Raw genomic sequence first — 18,873 nt, 5'->3', positions numbered from 1 at the left:
ATTAACTTTTTTGCAACTTTGTCGCCAGCTGTACAGGCCATTTCACGTTATATTCGTCCCAAATTATTTTTCACTTAGAGTACAACTTGCTGGCAATTAGTTACTATAAAATATAACCTTCAGGTAAAAGTTGTCTTTCTGCAAAAAAATTCCCAATATGCACCAAATTTTGCATATTTAGTGCCGTATAAAAAAGTCACGGAAACGTAAAGATCGATAAAACCTTTTTTAAGTGAAAAGCCTATCTTAATTCTCAAGGGAAAATTGTGTGCGTGCCTAATTTAAGAAGAGAAAATTTTTGGACAATGCGTTTTACAACTCATACTTTCGAGCTTCCTAAAGAACTTCAGATGTTCCTAGCGGGGCGGAAAATTCTTTTTTCGCAAAAATGTTTTACAGAAAGACTTCTTGCTTTAAATAGATAGTCCTCAATTTTTTTCAAAGAAATCGCTGATGGTCCAGCGCCAAGGTTGGGACAGTTGGCGTGGAATGACCCATGTATATCCTTTCAAAATGTTTTGTATTTGTTAATTGTGTATTGTAATTTTGTTCTGTATAATGTGCTCTGTACAATGTCGAAGACCGGCAATAGAATAGAAAAATATTCGGCGTGGTCTAGTGGTTAGGATACCTGGCTTTCACCCAGGAGGCCCGGGTTCGATTCCCGGCGTCGGAAGTGTGCGGTCTCGTGGTGTAACGGTTAGCACTCTGAATCCAGCGATCCGAGTTCAAATCTCGGTGAGACCTTTTTTGCTTTTGCTTCTCCCAGTTCACCTACAGAGATCAGTGAGCGGCCGCCGCGGTGCTTGACCATGTCTCGAATCCGACGTGGTCTAGTGGTTAGGATACCTGGCTTTAACCCAGGAGGCCCGGGTTCGATTCCCAGCGTCGGAAGTGTGCGGTCTCGTGGTGTAACGGTTAGCACTCTGGACTCTGAATCCAGCAATCCGAGTTCAAATCTCGGTGAGACCTTCTTTTTTGCTTTTGCCTCTCCCAGTTTTCCTACAGAGATCAGTGAGCGGCAGCCGCGGTGCTTGACCATGTCTCGAATCCGGCGTGGTCTAGTGGTTAGGATACCTGGCTTTCACCCAGGAGGCCCGGGTTCGATTCCCGGCGTCGGAAGTGTGCGGTCTCGTGGTGTAACGGTTAGCACTCTGGATTCTGAATCCAGCAATCCGAGTTCAGATCTCGGTGAGACCTTCTTTTTTGCTTTTGCCTCTCCCAGTTTTCCTACAGTGCTTTGTGAGCGCAGCCGCGTGGCTTGACCGTGTCTCGAATCCGGCGAGGTCTACTGGAATTCCACTTCCGGCCACCGCCGTGAACGGTCGAGGAATGTTTCGCTCCTCTGGGGCGGTGTCAGCGGCTATGTGTAGCCGTGGAAACCGCAATGCAGCGAGTGCCAACCAGGATTATGAAATTATTTTACCTGCTCTACCAACCGGTCGTATTGTTTTAAACACTGTATTTTTTCATGCGGATGTTCGTGGAAGGCCCTACCGTGTCGGAGATATTCGTGATGCACTAGGTGGGGGGGTGGGGGCTTTGGCAATGCTCCCTCACGTTGAAGCGTTAGGGGCATACCAAATGAACCATGTGTGGGCGGTCACGCTGAAGACTACGGAGGCTAAGAATAGGTTGCTTTCTGCAACTGAAGTGACCGTGAAGGAACGCCGTTGTCTCGTCGTAGATCCAAACAACCGAAATGTTCGACTAAAGCTGCGTTGGGTCCTTCATTATGGGGACGACGAAGACATACGGACCACGTTTGCACCCTACGGAAAAGTCACCGAAGTCGCAAGAGAGCGATGGCGAACGGAAGGGTTATCGGACAAAGGCTCCACTACGCGTATTATCAGTCTTCAGCTCAAGGCAGGCTACACGGAGGAAGACATCCCACATCAACTACGAGTAGCAGGTGACCTGACATTAGTCGTAGTGGCTGGAAGAGCTCTACTTTGCCTACGGTGTAAAGGGACTGGCCACATGCGACGCGGGTGTCGTGTTCCTCGGTGCGCGCTGTGCAGACATTTTGTCCACGCTGAGGAAGAGTGCGTGAAGACTTATGCGAAGGTTACAGGCCGATTTGCGTGGGACGGCAACGCAGCGCTACAAATGGATGAATCGGAAGCTGAGGATGTTTCTACCAGCAAGACCAGAGAACCCGAACAAGAGGAAACGCCCCGTTCGTCGCATTCGCCCAACGTAAACAAAGAGGAGGAGGATAACGGTGAGCAAGTTGTACAACCTGTGCTGCCTCCTGCGGCCAATACCAGTGCGTCCAACAGTTCAGGGAAAAAAGCCATCAAGAGTCAGTCAACGCCTCTGGAGAAATCCGAAGATGTCGACATGAAGGATTCGAAGACCGATGCGACAGCAGCAGTGAACGCGGCCTCAAACGAGCCCAATGCCGGCGAGCCACCCCCTAAAGCGGCCCAAGGGCGCCGCACGAGCTTTAAGCCAAAGCCCGACGTACCACTGAGCCGTCATATACCCGGGGGCACGTAGCCCCCTGGTTCAGTGAAGCCGGGGTCAGCATCCTGGTTCCGACGCTACACATGCTAAATGTGGGCGAGGACAAGCTAAGGGGCTGGAATTCCAGTTCCTTCTTTCTGAGGCACTCATGATGTGTTTGCACGTGGCAACTGAAGACAGAAAAGCTTTCAGTCAAAATTTTCAGCCTCGCGCAGAACAAGTTGAGCGCCATGCGACCTGTTTCATCATTCTCATAAATGGCAGTAAAACTTGACGCGCCGCTTAGCATAGGCACGTTAAACGTGCGGGGCCTTTCTGCAAGGCGTCGACAGAACCAAGTAAGCCGCCTTTTACTGGAAAATGACCTTGACATCGTAGCAATTCAAGAAACCAAAGTCGAAAGCCAAGATCAAACAGATCGCATTGGAGAACCTTTTACTCGAAGCTACTATGTGTGTTTTTTTAGTGGGGTTTAACGGGCCAAAACCACTTTCTGGTTATGAGGCACGCCGTAGTGGGGGTCTCCGGAAATTTCGACCACCTGGGGTTCTTTAACGTGCACCTAAATCTAAGTACACGGGTGTTATCGCATTTCGCCCCCATCGAAATGCGGCCGCCGCGGCCGGGATTCGATCCCGCGACCTCGTGATCAGCAGCCCAACACCATAGCCACTGAGCAACCACGGCGGGTTATGTGTGTGTCACGCAGTAGGCTCGTCCGGAGGGTGTGCCTTGTTACTACGCAGCTCCCTGGAAATTGTAGTAGAGAACGTGACTGTGTGTAAAACTGGGCGGTTAGTCGTGTGTGATTTTCTTTTCTCTGCTTTGAAATGGCGGGCATTATGTTTGTACGCGCGCTAACAGAGAAACCGAGCGCTCAGTTTTTTTTTAAAGATTTGGCTGCTTTTTAAATTCTGAATTTTTGGATTTAATAACTTTAATGAAAGGTCCTGCGAGCTACGGGACGCAAGGACCCATAGAGCGGGCTACTCCCACGTTGGGATCGGGAGTTGTAACTCCCTGGCCGCATCGTGGGCTCGCTGGACGGCCCAGAGCTGCTACGTAATGCTACGTCCATGCTACGTAATGCTTCTTGTAGCCTGGCGGAGTCTTGATCCTTGTTTGCGTGGGTCCGACCACACGGCCAGAGCAAGTGATGTACGTCTAGTGTGCTATGGCAATTTTCGCAATATGATGTTTTGTATAGGTCAGTCATGTAGTGATGTCTGTTCTGCGTGGGGTACGTGTTTGTTTGAAGCATTCTGAACGTGAGGGCTTGAGGCCTGGTGAGCTTATTGTGAGGTGTGCTGTATATTCTGCGGTCTAGATAAAAGTGCTTTGTTATCTCGTTATATGTGGAGGGAGGGTCACGATTCTCGCTGGGATGGTCACGACCAGAATAGGTGGCGTCGCGGAGGGTTAGGTCTCGCGCGCTCCTGTGAGCCATCTCATTGAGATTGCGAGGGGCGTCCTCGATATCTCCGAGGGGAACCGGGAACCAGCAGATGGTGTGATGCTGCAGCGGTGCGGATCTATTGATTATGTGTAGAGCTTGGCTTGCAATTGCTCCTTTCTGAAAGGCTTTGACGGCCGAGCGTGAATCACTGTAGACGTGGGTGGTGGTCGGGTCTGTGAGCGCGAGTGCGATGGTGACCTGTTCTGCTACTTCGGACTTGTGGCTCTTGACTGTGAGAGCGTTTGTGACTTGACCCTGCTTATTGATCGTGGTGGCAACGAAAGCCTTCCTGGTCGGGTACTGTGCCGCGTCTACGAAACAGGCTAACATCTTCTTATCACGTATTTCGCGCAGGATGAACGATCCGCGTGCCAGCCTTCTGGGTTGATGGTGCGCGGGATTCATGTTCCGCGGGAGTGGGCGAACCGTGCAGGAGTTGCGCGTGTCCGTCGGAACCCATTGATATAGATTCGCCATTACTGTGGTGTCATGACCCAGTTTGGCTAGGATTTCTCTACCTGGCTTGGTTCCAGAGAGTCTTGTCCATTGAGCCCGTTCTTGAGCTTCGGCGATTTCTTCAAGTGTATTGTGCACCCCCAGTTGCAGCAGGAGCTCTGTCTCGGTGTTCTTGGGGATTCCCAGCGCTAGTTTGACTAGCTTCCTCAGTTGTACATTGAGTTTGTCCTTCTCTGCTACCTTCCATTTGTGCATGGCCGCCTCGTAGGTGAAGTGGTATAGCGCAAAGGCGTGTGTTAGCTTGAGGAGATTTTCTTCCTTAAGGCCGTGTTGTCTGTTTGCTACGCGTCGTATGAGATTCAAGGCATTATTAGACTTTGTCACGATCTTCTCCACTGTCGCGGCGTTAGAGCCGTTGCTCTCAATGAGCATTCCAAGGACTCTGATTTTGCTGAAGTGTGGAATGGTTCCTCCGTCTTTTGTTCTGAGAGTAATGGAGTGTGTGTCTCTGATTTCGTTCTTTGGCTTGGGACCGCTTTTCGATGGTTTGTAGACGAGGAGCTCCGACTTCACAGGCGAACATCGCAGGCCGGTGGGAGCGAGGTATTCCTCGATCGCGTCGATCGCTTGCTGCAGAGCGCTTTCAATGGATCCCAGGTTACCTCCGGGGACCCAAAGCGTTACGTCATCTGCGTATATCGTGTATTTGACCTTCTCGATTCGATCCAGTTTCTTGCCTAGGCCGGCTAGCGCAAGGTTAAAAAGCGTCGGAGAGATGACAGAACCTTGAGGTGTGCCCTTGCCACCGAGTTTGTATTTCTGGGACTTGAATTCCCCTAGACGGAGGGTGGCCGTTCTGTCGCTCAGGAACGATTTTGTATAAGCGTAGAGTCTCGTTCTGAGGTCGAGGTTGGAGATCGTGTCGAGTATGTAGTCATGTGATAAGTTATCGAACGCCTTTCCGAAGTCTAGCCCTAGGATTACTCTCGCGTCTCTCGTGTCTGCGTCAATGATGTCATGCTTGAGGAGCTTCATGGCGTCTTGGGTGGATAGCCCGGGTCTAAAGCCGATCATTGCTGCGGGGTAGACATCTTTTTCTTCGAGATGCCTCGAGAGCCTGTTTAGGACCGCTTGCTCGGCTACCTTGCCGACGCAAGACGTCAGCGAGATAGGTCTGAGGTTATTGATGTTGGGCGCCTTGCCAGGCTTTGGGATGAGCACGATGAGGGCCGTTTTCCAGTCTTCGGGTAGTGCTCCGTTCCTCCAGATTTTGTTGATTTCCTCTGTGAGGGTTTCGATTGAGGTTTCGTCGAGGTTTCTAAGTGCCTTGTTAGTTACGCTGTCCGGCCCCGGCGCTGACTTGCTGTTTAGGTTCTGAAGCGCCGTGCGTATCTCTTCGATTGAGAAGTCCCGGTCTAGCTCTGGGTTCTGAAAGAATTATTCTAATGCTTGCCGATTTTAACAGTGTGTGTGCTTCTGCCGATAGAATAAAGAACGAACCGCTACGCGATGATAGTGCCATAAAATTAACCGCGATAGTTCAGGATCACTGCCTAGAAGATATTGGTCATATTGCAGCTGGCGGAAAACGGCCACAGTTCACTAACTCCCAACGCACAACCCATGCACGCTTGGACAGATTATACGTATCCGCAAATATAGTGCCGCTGTGCCAAGATTATAACGTAAAACATGTTTCATTCAGTTATCACAGTTTGGTTATGGTTCCTTTAGGAGCAAAGCACAAAGGGTCAGCATTCACTTGGACACATTGGAATTTTAATGATAAGCTTCTGGGCAATGATAACTTTGTGAGCAAAGCAAAAGAATGCATAGAAAGACTACTGTCTAAAACGGATAGTTTCATCGCTGAATGGTAGCTGGTCAAACAAGAGATTAAGATCATTGCAATCGAGAGGGCATGCGCGCTACGCCGCAGTGAAAGAAACGAAGAAAATGTGCTTTGTAGTCAATTAGACTATTTGCTGAACACAGAAAGCACGCAACCAGGGGCATTAAATAATGAAATTAAAGATGTCAAAAACAAACTGGAAGCAATAGATGTCGAAAGATATAAGAGAGCCATTGTTCGCGTTCGTGGCGAAAGACTGTGGTTGGGAGAAACGCCTACTAAGCGCTCACTAGCGGACGAGAAAAGATATGCCGTCAGAAATGAAATAAAAGAAATACAGTACGAGGGCGTTATTACAAAAGACAAACGGATAATTGAACTTGCTTTTGTAGAGTACTTCAAAAGTCTGTTAGGTCTTAAAATTGATATTGCAACCGGCTTTGAAAATGAGTACCTTCACTTAATGCAAAGGTTAGATGATGACGTGAAGACCCGCCTTGAAGCAGATATTACTGTACGCGAAATTGAAGGCGCAATTGATGAGTTATCTGTAGGCAAATCTCCAGGCTCGGATGGTTTAAGCAGTCGTTTTTACAAAGCTTTTAAAGTGGATCTGGCAAAAGCCCTGCATCATATAATAACCGAAGCATATAATGAAAATGCAGTGCCCCTATCTTTCAACTGTGCTCACGTTGTATTAATACCCAAGACATATGACCCAGTTAAACTTCTATCGGTCTCGTCCTATCAACCGATAAGCTTAAGCAATGTAGATTACAAAATATATATGAAAGTACTGGCAAAAAGGTTACAAACCGTGATCACAGTTTTGGTAGGGCCCCACCAGACATGCGGGATCAGGGGACGCTCGATATTTGCTAACATTCATGTTACCAGAAGTGTACTTGAATACTGCGATGACTTTTCAGAACGGGTAGCAATGTTACAGCTTGATCTAGAAAAAGCTTTCGATCGTGTATCACATCACATTCTTTTTAGTCTTTTGGAATATATTAATGTTGGGTTTGTGATTGCGACTGGTATGAAAATGTGTTACACTCACAGTTCAGCTAGCATGATCGTAAACAAAAGTGTCAGCGAAAGTTTCAAAGTTCAGTGTAGTATTAGGCAAGGGTGTCCATAACCATCATTATTGTTTGCAATTTTTCTCGAACCTTTCTGCTTAAAAATTCTTAATAATGACACAATAAATGGTTTCAAATTACTCGCAAGTGAAGTTAAAATACTGTGTTATGCTGACGACATAGCAGTCTTCTGTGGCGATAAGGAAATCGTTCAGGAGACCGTTAAAGAAGCAGAACTTTTTTGCTCGCTCACGGGCAGTATGATAAATTGGAACAAATGTTTAGGCTTCTGGCATGGGTCGTGGGAAAACACGTTAGATTATTTCGCTAACATGAAATGGACTGTGACACCTGTCAAATATCTCGGATTGCCCTTAGAACATTATCGCGATACCACGCAATACTGGAACGAGGAAACCAAACGTGTTAGGGAACAAACAGATAAATGGTGTGGGCGGGATTTCTCCGTTTTCGCGCGTTCTACAGTTTGCAGCGGGTTTTTAGTCGCGAAAGTGTGGTATGTTCTTCAAGTGATTTGTATGTGTCGTACCAAAGTGCAGAAGTTGCACAGAGTCATTGCAGTGTTCGTGTGGCGTTCAACATGGGAAAGATGCAGCAGAACTAATTTATTTCGATCAGACCGTAACGGCGGTTTATGTCATTTATTTCTCAAACAAGTTGTGTTAACATTGATTTTTTTGCGCGACCAAAATAACAGATTTCTGCGAACAATTTTACGATTACGAATGAGTGATGTAATTCTTGAATATGTTGTATCAAATGCAACAAAAAAAGGGAGTGTTCGCGGCTTTCTTCGTGAGGTCGTTATGTCTTTTCGAATGCTAAAAGTGAGATTCTCAATGGGGTACCTAAGTAATGTACCTAAAAAGCGTTTATGCAGGGATCTGAGTGATATTATGTTGCCAGTGCCCATATATCGTGCCATGTATTATGTAGGCTTAGAAGGACACGTGTTGAAACGTGTTAAAAGAATGACAGTCCGCTCCTCAGTTAAGACGTTCTTCTTTCAGCTCCATACCAATACCTTGCCAGTTAAACCATGGTTGCAAGAGAGAGGACTGTTCGTACCGTGGTCAGTTAATTGTCTCATTTGTTCAAAGCCTGAGACAATCGAACACATTTTCTTAGACTGCAGGAATGCAATATTCCACTGGGATGTCTTGCAGAGAACGCTGAAAAAAGAGCTCCCTATATCATCCTACGGTATCCGCTTTCTCCCAGTTGAAAAAGAAAACGCCGTGCCCTATGACAAGATCATGACGCTGAGCCTACACGGCATATGGAAAACACGAATGGCCGTACGAAATGCTGATGTGGACGTCAAACCAGCCAGACAATAGTTTATTGAAAGTGTTTCACAAATAAGATACGTGTATAAATCTCGGCTGAACCACCAGAATGGGTACCTCTACTGGATACACTGGTAACCTTAAAGAGTTTTTAACACGTGCATTTCGAGAAGTATATGTAATGACTATCTAGCACTTTGTTTTGTTCTTACCTTAGTATGGTGAATGTACTGCATCTGTGATTATCCGGCAATAAAGAAAAAAAAACCGGCGTGGTCTAGTGATTAGGATACCTGGCTTTCACCCAGGAGGCCCGGGTTCGATTCCCGGCGTCGGAAGTGTGCAGTTTCATGGTGTAACGGCTAGCACTCTGGACTCTGAATCCAGCAATCCTAGTTCAAATCTCTGTGAGACCTTTTTTGCTTCTCCCAGTTCACCTACAGTGCTCAGTGCGCGGCAGCCGCGCTGCTTGACCGTGTCTCGAATCCGGCGTGGTCTAGTGTCAGCTATTCCACTTCCGGCTACCGAGCGTGACGGATGTGTATGTCATGGGCGCCGTAGGAGCGGCTTCAGCGGCCCGGACGGGCCGCGGTAACAGGATTTCTGCCTCGGACAACGAGTACCAAGTTGTTTTGCCCAGTCTGCCGACAGGGCGTTTCGTTTTGAATACGGTTTTCCTAGACTGTGATATCAGGGCCCGCCCATACCGTGTGGAAGATTTTCGCGACGCGCTCGCTCAGTTATCGCTCCTGCCGGAAGTGGCTGCTCTCGGGGCCTATCGTATGAGCCATGTGCGGGCCGTGTCCCGCACATCAGCCATGAAAAATATCGTCAGCGTTTGAGAGCTGCAGGTCAAAAATGGCCGGTGTCTCGTCATTGACCCCACCAGCCAGGACGTACGCCTGAAAGTGCATTGGCTTTCAGTGCCCAGCGTTTCTGACGAGGACGTAGGCCTTGCCTTCGCGCCGTTTGTAAAGGTCACGGACACCGTCCGCGAGCACTGGCGGGTTCACGGCGTGGCTGATAACAACTCAACAACAAGGCTGGTTACGCTGAAGTTGAAGCCTGGCGTAAAGCTCGACGACCTTCCGCATCAGGTGAGCGTCGCCGGCGAAGTGGCTCTCGTGGTTGTGGCGGGCAGGGCTCCTCTCTGCCTGCGCTGCCGCGGCATGGGCCACATTCGTCGCGAGTGCCGTATTCCACGGTGTGGTGCCTGTCGACGCTTCGGTCATGATGACAGTCAGTGCGAGCGCACGTACGCTAGCGTGACCTGACCCGTGGGCAACGAGGACAACTCTGCCCTACTCATGGACGAGGCGGACATGGAAGACACGTCGTCCGTGGTGGGTGAAGCAGCTGACGTCGTGACAAAGTCGGTGGTACGGCTTGAACCGGAGGAGAAACAAGTCGTTCAAGCTGTAGCCACAGGACACCAACAAGCGACTGCAGAGGGCATTACGGCCATGCCGAGTGCTGAAGAGAAAACCCCACCTGAGACGGAGGCAACCTCCTGCCTCGTTGAACCTGAAGGCATGGACACCGTTACCGGCCCAACTAGCCAACCGACGGGGTAACGGCCCCACAACCAGACCGTTAGCCGGACGGCGGAACAGGACGGCAGTGGCGGAGACGAGCCACCGCCCAAAGCGTCAGGTATAAGAAGGTCAACCTTGAAGCCGCGGCCGAACATTACGGTCGTTACACGGCAGGCGGGTAAACTGCCTCCGTAAGTCCGTGCTGTCTAGCTCGAGTGGGGTTGGGGGGTTGGTGAGTGCAGTGGCCGTCATCCTGAGCGATAATTCTTTAGAACCTTGCCAGGAAAGGGGGGCCAAGTTGCACTTGAGTGCCGTTTCCGGAAGGTCGAGCTGCGTCTCCTTTAGAGGCATTCGACGTGGTTATCGGCGCACCTTTATGAGCGCTCATAGTTGTGTAACTGTAATGGGCACCATTCTACCGTGCAGCCATGGCGGATAATGTCGAAGGAACGCTACGTGTAGCTACGCTAAATGTACGAGGGCTCAGTGCAAGAAGACTGCAATCTAAGCTATGTCGTCTCCTCTTGGATAATGACTTACATATAGTAGGAATCCAAGAAACGAAAATTAAGAGCCAAGAGCTAACCGACAGAATGGTGTCCAATTTCAGAGCTCACTTTGACGTGTGCGTTTGTCACGCGGTTGGTGGTTCAGGCGGCTGCGCTACATTCCTAAGAAATAATTTTGGCATTTGTTTGCAGTCAGTGTTTTCGTGTGAAACTGGGCGCCTCTTAGTGGCTGATTTTTGTTTTGGGGGTGTGGATTAGCGTGCTCTTTGTATCTATGCGCCGAATATTGAAACGGACCGCCGATCTTTCTTTGAGCGTCTTGAAGCGTACGTAAACTGTTCCAAGGTCGTAATACTGCTGGGTGATCTTAACTGTGTTTGCTATGCTGAAGACCGAGCAATATGTTCACGCGTTCGTGATAACAGTGCCGAATTCCTAAACGTAGTGGTGCATGATTATGACCTGGAAGATGTGGGTAGTGTTTTTGCCAGCGGTACTCGCCCGCGATTTATCCACATCTAGCGTGATAGCCACGCTCGATTAGATAGATTATACGTGTTAGACGAACTAATGCCCTTATGTTGTGAATATGATGTGCAAGCTGTAGCTTACAGTGATCACTGCTTGGTAACTGCGACGTTCGGAAAAGGACAGAGCAAACGGCCCTTTAACTGGGCTCTCTGGAAAATGAATGCGCAGTTGTTGAATGACGATCCTTTTGTAGATGCTGTAGCGAAGGAACTAGAAAACCTGACTTCAGCCAAGCCATTAAGCTTTGCCATTCAATGGGAAGAATTTAAACAGAAAGTAAAAACAATGGACATTGAAAGAAGCAGTGTCATCCGACACAACCTGAAACAAGCAGAAACAAAGCTTCGCCAGCAACTGCAATTTTTTATTAGCATGGAACGTGTCGAGCCTGGTGTGTATGTTAACGAATTAAAGGAAGTGAGAACTGAATTGGAAAGGACGGATACCGAAAAATACAAAGCAGCACTAGTGAGATCAAGATCGGAGAAGTTGTGGGCGGGAGAAACGCCAACGAAACCAGCTTTATCCGACGAGAAAACGTACGCTTGTCGGAAAGAAATCCGCCAGCTAGCTAAAAGAAAGTAGATTACATCCAACAAAAATGACATCAAGCAAGGGATCGCCGTTCACTTTAAAGCAATTTTAGCTCATCCGCGGAATCCTAAATGTAGCTACCAGAAGGAATTTCTCTCACTGATGCCAAAGCTTGATGAAGAAGTCAGGACACGGCTGGAACTGCCATTAGCCTGAGTGAGATTGAGTGCGCAATAGACGAGTTATCCATCGGTAAAGCACCTGGGCCAGATGGCTTGGGGGCCACTTTCTATAAAACCTTCAAGGCTGCATTGGCTCATGTTCTTCACGAAGTTATCAGCGAAGCGTATGAGCGAAAAAGATTGCCCTTGTCGTTCACAACCTCGTATATCGTGCTAATTCCGAAAAGTGATGATGAGAAAAAACTTTTGTTGCCAGGGTCATATCGCCCGATAACTCTAGCCAATGTCGACTATAAAATATTCACGAAAACTTTGGCCAAGCGACTCCAAAGTGTAACTAAAGCATTGGTAGCGTCGCACTAGACTTGTGGCATTAAAGGCCGCAGCATCTCAACAAATGTACACACGACTCGAAGTGTGCTTGAGTGCTGCGATGCGATTGGCGATCACGTCGCGATGATGCAGATCGATTTGGCAAAAGCGTTCGACCTCGTCTCGCACAAGGCTTTGTTCTGCATACTCGAACAAGCCAACGTTGGCAAATTCATAACGGAAGGCACCATGATGGCGTACAGAATATGCTTAACGTGCATCATTGTTAATGGGGAGCTCACCGATAGCTTTCCCGTGCTCTCGTCGGTGCGGCAAGGATGTCCGCTGTCACCCTTCTATTTGCTGCTTATCTCGAACCATTCTGTTTGGCGATCAGAAATAACGAGCGCATAGCAGGCTATCGGCTGCAGGCAGCACACGTTAAAATTTTAAGCATGTGCCGACAATATCGCGATTTTCTGCACAACCAAAGCGAGCATTAAGGAGGCAACGACTTGAAAAGTTTTGTGATTCAACTGCAGCCCAGATAAACTGGGATAAGAGTTACGGCTTCTGGCATGCTAGTTGGAAAGACACGCCGGAGACCTTTTATCGACTGAAGTGGTCGACGTTACCAACGCAATACTTGGGTGTGCCTCTTGGAAAAAACCGTGAACTTGAATCGTACTCGCTCGATCAAGTGTCGAAAGCAAAGGAAAAGGCTGACGGGTGGAGAGGAAAACAATTGTCAATGTTTTCTAGAGCCACTGTTGGCAATCTTTTTTTAGTTTCTAAGATATGGTACGTTATGAATGTGTTGTGTGCTGCGAAGGTAAGCGTACAAAAAGTTCACCGTGCTTTCGCTATTTTCATTTGGGCCTCCACCTTGGTGAGGATGAGTCGAACGAACTTGTTCCTCCCGGCCAAGAAAGGTAGGCTTGGTTTAGCTCATTTGTTTCTGCGACAAGTCGTGTCACGCTTTGAGTTTTTACGGGATCAAAACGATCCTTTTCTACGGATGGTGATACAGGTGCGGCTGTGCAGACAACTTCCAGGATTCATTGTTTCGACTGTTCACAATATGCCAGGAGCAGTGACTGGTTACCTACGTGAAGTGGTATGTTCATATAAGATGTTGAAAGTATGTTTTTCACAGCAATACCTGTCCACCGTTACCAAGAAAAAAACTATACAGAGATCTCGTGGACACGATGTTCCCTCCACATTTCTACCGTTTACCGCAACGTGGAGGCACAGGACAAGACGTTCTAAAGAGAGTGAAAAAAAATGCCAATACGGCCATCAGCTAAATCCTTTTTCTTCAAATTGCACACAAACGCACTTCCCGTTATGACCTGGCTTCATGAGAAGGGTATTTTCATCCCCTGGAGCACCGACTGCTTATTATGTAAAAAACCGAAACAATAGAACATGGATTCCTAGATTGCTGGGACGCCATGTTTAACTGGGATGTTCTGCAGAGAACATTGAAAAAACAGTTACCCTTAGACCCATATGAAATGCGCTTCTTACCGATTGATAACGCCGAGGATGTCCCGTGTGACCTTATGATCCTGAGCCTCCACGCTATGTGGAAAACTAGATTGCAATTTCAAAACGGAGATCTTGTTGTTCGACCGGCTCGGGAAAACCTCATTGAGTGTGTTGTGTGTGTGTGAGATGCTTTCAAAGCGCTGTCTGATCCACCACAATGGATCTCCTTATTTGATGAATTAGCGTTGTTAAATAAATTTTAGTACAGTGTTGGCCAAAGTATGGTCCGCACGTTTTTCTTTGTAAACTTTGAGTACGTCGAATTCGGCAATAAAGAAAACAAAAACGGCCTGGTCTAGTGGTTAGGATACCTGGCTTCGACAAAGGAGGCTCGGGTTCGATTCCCGGCGTCGGAAGTGTGCGGTCTCATGGTGTAACGGTTCGCACTCTGGACTCTGAATCCAGCAATCCGAGCTCAAATCTCGGGGAGACCTTTTTTGCTTTTGCTTCTCCCAGTTCACCTACAGTGCTTAGTGAGCGGCAGCCGCGCTGCTTGACCGTGTTTCGAATTCCGCGTGGTCTAGTGGTTAGGATACCTGGCTTTCACCCAGGAGGCCCAGGTTCGATTCCCGGCGTCGGAAGTGTGCGGTCTCATGCTGTACCGGTTAGCACTCTGAATCCAGCAATCAGAGTTCAAATCTCGGTGAGGCGTTTTCTTCATTCTGCTTCCGGCTCCCGAGCTAAACGGATCGCGGGATCATGAGCTCCAATGGAGCGGCATATGCAGCTGTTAGCCGCGGCAACAGGCTTTCGACAGAGGACGATAAGGATTTCCAGATTATTTTGCCTCGGCCACCTACAGGACGCATCGTTTTAAACAGTTTTTTTTTGCACGGCGGCGCTCGTGTGCGCCCGTTTCGTGTAGAGGATTTTCGAGACGCGCTTCAAGCTGTTGGTATGCTCTCTGGCGTCGTCGCCCTTGGAGCGTACCAAATCAACCACGTATGGGCGGTGAAGATGAACACAGCCGAGGCGGCCCACAAGCTGGCGGCACTGAAGGAGCTTCAAATAAAGGACGTCGCTGCCTGGTCATCGACCCTAAAGAACAGCAGGTGAAGCTTCGTCTTCACTGGCTTCTTCATGGTGTGGATGATGAAGACGTAAAGACTGCGCTGGCTTCCTTTGGCAAAGTGACGGAAGTCACCCGGGAGCGCTGGCGAGTGGATGGCGTTTCCGACAAGGGCTCAACGACCCGAGCAGTGCTGCTGCAGCTGAAGGCTGGAATGAAAGTTGACGACCTGCCCCACCAGATCCGCGTCGCCGGCGAGCTTGCGCTGGTCGTAGCCCCAGGTCGACCGATGCAGTGCCTGCGCTGCAGGGGCTGTGGTCAAGTTCGTCGAGAATGTAAGGTTCCCCGTTGCTCCCGGTGCAGGCTTTTCGGACACAACGGCACGGACTGTGTACGTTCATACGCAGTAGCCGCGGGGTCGGCGGAAAGTGAGCCGTTGACATCAGACCACATTATGGACGTGACCGAGGACGAGGAAGCGGCCAAGGGACCTGGAAACGGGAATGCGCTGGCAGAACCGAGCGGGACGACGACGCCGACTAAAGGAGGAGCGAATAATGTCCCTCCTCCCGACGAGCCAGAAACCGCACTAATGATCCGCTACTACTAGACAAAGCAATACTGAAATTTCTGTTATTAGCGAACCCACCTCATTCGCTATGTCAACCACACAAATGCTGGTGTAGAATGTAAATTTTACCTTAAACGATGAAAGAAAAAAAATTAGAATCTACAGTCAGGCCTTAGGCCTCCAGAAGGTAGAAAATATGGCCACATAACTAAATAAAAGAAATATACACAGCCGTAGCTCATGCACAAGTTCTATAAACTCGAACTAACAAGTACAAATATCTAGATGGGAGCTCTTGAATGTGTTTTTAATACTAATCACACAAATATAACCATTAGCGCTGGTTAATATATCTGTAAAACTTCTTGATGGACTTGCTCAAATCGTCTTGAGAGAAGTTGCAAAAAAAAAAAAAAAGAAAACTGAGGCTGTAGGTCTACCACTATGAATTAAAGATAAGCCGCATCGTTGTGTAGTCGTTTTCAACGACGACGCTCTAGCCACATGGTTTGTTCATGCACCCAGGGTCTTCCACAATGCGTCCACGATCCATCTGGCGAACTACACGAGGCATCTTGTTTAAAATTTCAGAAAAACCGAGAAACGTTATCGAAGTTGGACATACGTAGATCAAAGTTCCATGTTCAACTACAGCCTTCGCAGTAACTTAATGATCCAAGTGTTCCGGATGCTCATCAGACTTAAGAGGCGCGTAGAATTAATCTGTCTGTAATAACGAAATGAGAACATAGCCAATGCAGCAAAACTTACCGCCGAATAATAAATTCTTAATTCGAGTTTTCGAAGGAAATATATCTTGCCAACCTTTTCAAGCGGAGGTGTTAATTACAGGCAATAAAACACTTGATGAAAGTGGCCGAAAGAAACAGATTGGTTGGAAATTAGGTGTGATTCTGAGGAAGGCCACATAATTGTGAGCTCTTTATAAACGGCATACTTGAATATAAAAAAGGATTACAATACAGGTGAAAATACGTTATTCCGTGATGAAGATGAATAATTGAAAGTGAATGAAACGTCACCGCTGGCATCCAGTAGGAAATAGAAATTCTGTCTTTGATCCTTCCTGCGATGATCGAAGATGTCATGTGTATTTGAAATTCTATATTGAAGAGAAGGCTTAGTCCGTGATCTGCAATTGCGCTCCACTTTCGGTCAACATTACATATCAATTTTGTTACTGTTGAAATAGGGAAGCACCCAAGTATGCACAGTCTTTATGCCTTTGACGCATCATTGTGCCGACAAAAGGTCAGGTATTATATGGCAAACACATTTTAATTTCCAATCCTCGTCTATCGATTGGGATGACCATGTGGAATATTTTTTAAGCAGACATTCCGTCAGTCGAAGCGAAGTGCAGGCAACTTGTGGTCATATTGAACACAAGGCTTAGCTGATTTTTTTTAAGCAGACCGTGATTACCGACTGTTTATTTCCAGTTTTTTCTAACGTGTCAACTCCTTGCAACATTTTCTCCTGTATCTGATTGCTCATTTAGTATTGTCTTAGTGAAATTGAATATTGTGCAATCAGACAGAGTGAATAAGCAGCAGTTGGTAAATTATGGAGGTCAGCAATAACTCCACGAGAAAAGAGGCCCAATAATAAAGCGTTAGATATAAGTTTGCTTGCTAATTATGGCGTGAAAATTATACTTCATGAACGTAGAATGAGGAAACGACAGAAGGGACAGTAGTGCCAACGTGTTTAAAGGCAAACCAAGACATTACAGCGTGTACCGCCAAAAAGGCACGTGTTAGCGACAACGCGACCATTCCCCTTTTTATATATATTTACATTGATGAAATTGTTTTCCCGAGGACAGAAAGTGAAACACAACTCTCGAACTTACTGCGCAAACATAATTACCTAAAGCCAATGACTTAAAGACGGAACGGGTCAGGAAACTCGCACACGCACGCTCGCCATTTTATTTCCTGTAAAAGGTTTCCGGAAACAGCATGAGCTTTGTGGTTTCAGGGTTGTAGCCCGGTGTTTCCACTTTTGCTAAATCAAGGCTGAAGCGCACGCCAAAAGACGATTGTTTAGCCACCCGAGATTTTCGTGCTGCGCAGGCCTACGGGAGCTCACGACTCACCGCTGCAAATATCGCGTGAGTTGTGATGTCTTTCCCATGCCGGCAAAATAAAAAAAGAACTGTATATATTTTTTTATTCTGAGAAGAGATCAGAGCGTTAAGAAAAAACTAAAAATAGTGGGGTATACGGAATGTGTCGCTAGTGCTTTTCTTTTTTGCACACATTCACGGATTTCCCGAGTGTTTCTCTTCACCATCTCGCTTTCGCCATTTCTGGTACTCGCGCACATAAACGCACTACCACGTGACCACTTTTCGGCCACCCTTCGCACGTCGTGAAAACCAATCAAAGACAACCCTACGCCGGCTCCTACGTTCCCGGACACTCGAAGCGAGCGGTCGCATCGCCCCTCGCTCCGACGACTACGGCTCGCCCGCCACCTCTCTCGCGCGCACGTCTCCGCGTTCGACCGCGCTTATGAGCGCAGCCCTTTTCAGGGCTCGCACGGTAGCTGGCTCGATCTCGTGAGCCACGCTACCACACGGAGACCCCATCTCATGGGTGACCTTCCGAAGAAGCAGCATCGGAAGAGGCCGAAGAAGTCAGTTCCTGGCTTCAACGACGACTCGGAGTACCGACGAGCCCTGCAGCACCAGCCACGTGGACGGCAACCACGCACCGGCAGATCGCCTACTGCGTTGCGATGGAAGCGCGGGCTGAAAGCACGTACGCTACTTGCACTGTCGGCTGACTCGACGAGCTTCACGCCGTCATGCCCGCCTACGCAAGTGAGTGCGACGCCTTCCGCGCGCGCCCAATTTGACCTAGATACTCCCTTCCGCGCGTTTCTTTTTGATGCGCCGAAGACGGCTCCCAGCGGCCACCACGCCGCACCGTCCGCTTCAACGGACACCACCGCAGAGGCCCCCACGTCGGCTGCCTCTACTGACGACGGTGCCAGCTGCCCGTCGACCGGCGACACCGACAAGAGTGCCGGCACCTTCTTCTTGCCAACCGCAAGCATGATTGATGCCGACACTACGTCCTCCCGCACGGACGCGACCACCTCGCCCGAGGCAAGTCCTGTCCGGCCAGATTCTCCATCACTGTCGTCGCCGGCGGCCTGCTCGTCGCCCCCGCTCACCAACACCGAGCCCACCGCACGTACGACGGAGGAGGGCTCGCGCTCGGCGGCGGTGGCTGCTCCCGTCGATGACGACGACCCAGCTGACAGCCCCTCGTCCAACGAGAGCCGGCCGAGAGCGCCCACCCCTGCACCAGCTCCTGAAGGAACAGGGGAGCTCATCCAGAGGAACTCTCCGCTGCTGCTCGCGGCTGATGAGGACGCCCAAGCCTGCCAGCCGGCAGCAGTACAGCCAAAACAAGCCGCACGAAGGAGACGCCGTTACCGACGTTTCGTCAACTTCGAGACGCACACCCCA

General features: G+C 48.7%; 5 non-coding genes across 5 annotated transcripts; all 5 read left to right on the top strand.

The window, feature by feature from the left end:
• Positions 1-604: 604 nt before the first annotated feature.
• Positions 605-676, top strand: TRNAE-UUC (transfer RNA glutamic acid (anticodon UUC)). Its single transcript has one exon. It is a non-coding gene; the product is annotated as a tRNA-Glu (tRNA).
• Positions 677-900: 224 nt separating this feature from the next.
• Positions 901-972, top strand: TRNAQ-CUG (transfer RNA glutamine (anticodon CUG)). Its single transcript has one exon. It is a non-coding gene; the product is annotated as a tRNA-Gln (tRNA).
• A 78-nt stretch (positions 973-1,050) lies between these two features.
• Positions 1,051-1,122, top strand: TRNAE-UUC (transfer RNA glutamic acid (anticodon UUC)). The gene has a single exon. It is a non-coding gene; the product is annotated as a tRNA-Glu (tRNA).
• Positions 1,123-8,897: 7,775 nt separating this feature from the next.
• Positions 8,898-8,969, top strand: TRNAE-UUC (transfer RNA glutamic acid (anticodon UUC)). Its single transcript has one exon. It is a non-coding gene; the product is annotated as a tRNA-Glu (tRNA).
• A 5,328-nt stretch (positions 8,970-14,297) lies between these two features.
• TRNAE-UUC (transfer RNA glutamic acid (anticodon UUC)) lies at positions 14,298-14,370 on the top strand. Its single transcript has one exon. It is a non-coding gene; the product is annotated as a tRNA-Glu (tRNA).
• The last annotated feature ends 4,503 nt before the right edge of the window (positions 14,371-18,873 follow it).

The sequence above is a fragment of the Dermacentor variabilis genome, chromosome 2 (genome assembly GCF_050947875.1).
Source record: "Dermacentor variabilis isolate Ectoservices chromosome 2, ASM5094787v1, whole genome shotgun sequence".
NCBI classification, from domain to species: domain Eukaryota; kingdom Metazoa; phylum Arthropoda; class Arachnida; order Ixodida; family Ixodidae; genus Dermacentor; species Dermacentor variabilis.
Note: the sequence above shows the minus strand (reverse complement) of the source record. Positions and strands in the feature narration are given on the sequence as shown.